The 4,377-nt window shown below is 51.3% G+C and overlaps 1 protein-coding gene and 1 pseudogene across 1 annotated transcript in view; both read right to left on the bottom strand.

Annotated features, from left to right (window-relative positions):
• The window catches only part of PPP2R5C (protein phosphatase 2 regulatory subunit B'gamma), a 127,579-nt gene that overhangs the window by 101,517 nt on the left and 21,685 nt on the right, over nucleotides 1-4,377 (bottom strand). The window lies entirely within an intron of this gene.
• LOC144241831 (NADH dehydrogenase [ubiquinone] 1 alpha subcomplex subunit 12 pseudogene) overlaps nucleotides 1-4,377 on the bottom strand; it is a 7,967-nt pseudogene that overhangs the window by 2,508 nt on the left and 1,082 nt on the right.

Consider the following 4,377-nt stretch of genomic DNA (forward strand, 5'->3'; position numbering starts at 1 on the left):
GCCCCCGCCCAGCCCCCACCCCGCTCCCACCCTCCCAGTCTCTGACTCCAGGCACCTCCTCCGAGGGGGATCAGGCAGGGCCCCGTAACACGTAACACCCCCAAGGTCCGTCAGTGTGGCGACAGGTGTCCGCACCTCCTCCCTCTGGGTAACACTCGGCTGCAAGACCAGACCGCGGGCCGCTCCGTCCATCACAGGGGGACACGCCGGGCCGCCTCTGCCTTCCGGCTTCTGTGAAGAAAGCCGCTCCTCTGCGGGTGTGCAAGGATCTATTCTAAGTCCCTGCTTTCGGCTCCTTGGGGTGCACACCCAGAAGTGGAATTGCTAGAACCTGTGGTGTTTCTGTGTTTAACTTCTTCTCAGCGTCACCAAGCATGTTACAGTCCCACCCACAGTGCACGAGGGCTCCAATTTCTCCACATCCTCACCAGCACTTGTTGTTTTGTTTGCTTTGGTTTGGTTTTCCTTTGATAGGAGCTGACGGACGTGAAGTAGTATCTCACCGTGACTTTATTAGCATTTTCCCGATGGTTAGTGATGTCGATCGTGTTTTCATATGCTTACTGGCCATCTGTGTGTCTTCTTTGGAGATCTGTCTATTCAAGTCTTTTGTCCATTTTTTAATGGTTTTCTTGCTGAGTTGTAGGGATTCCTTATAAGTTCTGGATATTAATCCCTTATCAGATAAATGATTTCCAATTTTTTTCCCATTCTGTGGGTTGCCTTTTCACATTGTTGACTGTATTTTTTAATGCACAGAAATTTCATTTCATTTTTTGCTTCATCAAACCATTTTAATCAAGTTAATGGTAAGCAGTAAAAGTGCAATTGCAGGAACAGCCCCATATTATACATGTTTATTTTCCATGGTCTTGACTTGTAAGGTGTTGAACGTGGGACCCCCCTCTTGAATCTTCTTTCCAGTAGGAGAATAAGGTACATATATATTGTCTGGAGCGCCACTCACATTGAACGTATGGTTTGTCCAAATGAATTTACGGGCCGTGGTGGTTTCGTCACAGGGCGGAGCCAATGGTGCCGCTCGGGGGGGGGGGGGGACCCGGCCCCCCACACATCCCAAGACGTGTTCTTGCCATTCATTTCAGTATGTAACCCATTGGTGACGACCGGAAACTGCTTGTTGTCCTCAAAGTATTTGTTCCCCCCACTAATGTACCAACCAGCCCTCACATCGTTTGCCCTGAAGACAATTCGTAGATAGCCCCCGAGGCCACTGTGGCCGCTGGCCCGCCGCAGCCCACGCTTCAGGGCCTGCAACCCCCGTCTTGTCCCGTGGGCCCAGCCTCTCGGGTGCGACACTCAAAATCCACCGGGAGGAAGCAAACACTCGGCAGCATGGAACCAACCACAAAAAAATTCCCCATTAAATTTTGATGCAGTTCAACTTAACTTTTATTTCTGTTGCCTGTGCTTCTGGTGTCATTTAGAAGAAATGAGTAGCAAATTCAAGGGCATGAAGCATTTCCTTTACGTTTTATGGTTTACGGTCTTAGCTCTTCTAGTTGGTGTCTGATATACTTTGAGTTACCTTCTGTGTACGGTGTGAGGTAAGGGTCTAACTTCATTCTTTGCATTTGGATGTCCAGCTTTTCTAGGGTCATTTGTCGGAAAGACTGCCCTTTTTCTCACTCAGTGGGTGGCATCCGTGGTTGAAAACCGTGCAACCACCTACGGGAGGGCTGATTTCCAGGCTCGGCCTGCTCTGTCTTGGTGAATATGCCCGTCTCTATGCTGGTACCACACTGTTTTGGTTACTTTGCAGGAAGTTTTAAAATCAGGAAATTTAAGGCCTCCGAGTGTGTTCTTCTTTTCCAGTACTGCTTTGGCTGCTTGGGGTCCCTGCAGATTCCATGAGAGGTTTAAAATGGACGTTCCCGTTTCTGGAGAAAAGTACTTTGGATTTGGATTTGGACAAGGGCTGCACTGAATCTCCAGGGCACTGTGGGCCGTCCTGACATCTAACAACACTGCCTTCCGATCTAGGAACAAAGGTGTCTGTCTGTCTACTGGTGCTGTCCTCAGTGCCTCTCAGCAACGTTCTGTGATTTTCCATGTACTCGTTTTTTTACCTCCTTGGTTAATTCCTAATAATTTTTTTTGAGAGCATCACGTTGTTATTTATGATTCTAAAATACTAAAAACTACCTCAATGTCAAAGGGGTTATCCCACACAATGAAATATTACATGTCCACCAAAAATATTTATAAACACGTAAAATGAAAATCATTGAGCAGGGCAGTGTATAACTTTTCAGAAATAGTATGACCGTGAAACGAAACACTCCCCAAATAGGAACCACAGGCACTGTTGAGTGTTATGGCCATGGGTCGTTTTTCTTCCTGAAATGTCTGTATCTCTCTCAGTATTGCTGAAATAAGCACATACTATGATAAAAATTAAAAGTGACCAGTTTTAAAAAGACACACAGTTTCGCTTAGCACAGGGAGAAACCCAACAAACACCGTCCCTTGGGTGGAGGCGAAGAACAGGGGATGGATGGGCTGTGACAAGCACCCGGGAAGCGTGACCTTGAAGGTGCCTTCACTGCCTGTGTAAGCGAGCTCCTGTGTGTATAACACCCAAACAAAACCTGGCCTAAATCAGGCAAGAAACTGAACCTACACACTCGAGGCTGTGGACTCCCGCTGGGTCTCGGAGAATCAGTGGCGGACACGTTGATTTTTACCGCCACCTCTGCCTCCTCTGTGCTGAATCTATGTGCTCATTCAAATGATTGGGGTGCACCCGTCTCGGGCACTGTTGTCTCTGAGACCAGTGGGGGGCTAAGGGGGGGGCCTCCGGATGCAGCCACACCCCCTGCACCTTTTCGACACCTTGAACTATGGCAGGAGGGTTCTCTTCTCCCCTGGGAAAGGGCATAAATGGGGTCCTCACCTCCTTGGTTGTTAGGACTGCACACATCACAAGTGGAGGGGACCACATGCTGGCCTGGGAGGGACGCGCTCCAGCCACCCCGGCCACGCTGAGAGCCGTGCACACCGCACACTCCAACATCGTGGCCTTCCTGGCAGGGCTGCAGAAAGGTCCCCGGGCTGCAGGGGGTCTCTGCTTACACTACCCACCCCTCCTCCAGAAGCCTTCCTACCCCATCCCCGGGCCATGGGCTCCCTCCCCCGGGCAGCCCCTGGACGGTGCTGGCGCACGGCAGGTGCACCGTCGAACAACAACAGGCCGGACCACTCAGGCAGTAGCTCCGGTCCTGTTTTGATCCTGTAACCCCCTTCCTGCTCTTCGAACCTTTTCCCTGCAGCACCTCACTAGGAGGGACAGGCCATCTAGTCGCCTGGACGTCCCCTGGGCGCACAACCAGGCCTTCCGCTGTCCCTCCTGCAGCACCTGTGATCTGCCCTCTGCGCCCCCAATGGCCTCCCTACCAGGCTTCTAACTCTCCCGCCATAGCCCCGTCCCCACTCTCCCCTGCTGCTGCAGCCCTGGGGGCAAAGGGCGTGAGCGCACGCTCACAGAGGAAAGGGCGGTCGTCCCCTCCCTCCTCCGGGCACCCCCTCCCCCCCACCAGAGATGCCGATGCAATGCCAGCACCTCTGTGCTATACGGAAGTGAAGGTTTAAAAAAAAAAAACACCCGAATTACTCTTTATTCTCTGGTCCCTCTGTCACTTTGTTTTGGTCTTTATTTAAAAACAAACTGCCTGTAAATACATCCCACTGATTTTATTTCTGCGTTAGCAGTTCTGAATAAAACTTTCCAGTTTTCGTTTCTAAATTTAGCATAAGGTTTTATTTTTCATCTCCCAGGCAATTCTGCAGGCAAATTAAATATGCTCATCTCTTAGTCAAGGAGTTTTACAGCTTCTTTCATTAAAAGCAAGTTGTCTTTGAACCTCGAGACTGGCGGGGTCGCACGGCACGGCCCTTGTGCTGGTCGGCACTATTTTTTATTTTGTTTAACTGGAAGCTGTGTGAGCAGGGATGGGCGAGAGCTAACTGAAAACAGTTGGCTTCGCTTAGAGTTTAAAATAGACTTTTTCCTTAGGCAGATCAAAGACACCTAGCATTCAGCTGTGTTCAAAGGTGCCAGAGAACTTCTGCCTGCCAGCCCCAAGGACAAAAGGGCAGGCGCGGCCGCCGGTCCAGGGGAGCCAGTCCTGCGGTGGACGGCGTGGACGCTGGTCCCCGGGGAGGGCCAGCAGGGGCACGTGGAGGAGCCCAGGGAACGCCCGCCCCCAGCGCTTGCTGTCGCTCGCCCCCCAGTGGGCCCCAAAACAGGTGCTCACAGAAGGAAGGGCGCCCACACCGGCGGTGGGGGGAGCTCTAGCACGCATGACAGATCAAGGTGCCTCCATCAGCTCTTAATAGCAAACCTCCTTCTACACA

The sequence above is a fragment of the Crocuta crocuta genome, unplaced genomic scaffold, assembly GCF_008692635.1.
Source record: "Crocuta crocuta isolate KB4526 unplaced genomic scaffold, BGI_CrCroc_1.0 scaffold8, whole genome shotgun sequence".
NCBI classification, from domain to species: domain Eukaryota; kingdom Metazoa; phylum Chordata; class Mammalia; order Carnivora; family Hyaenidae; genus Crocuta; species Crocuta crocuta.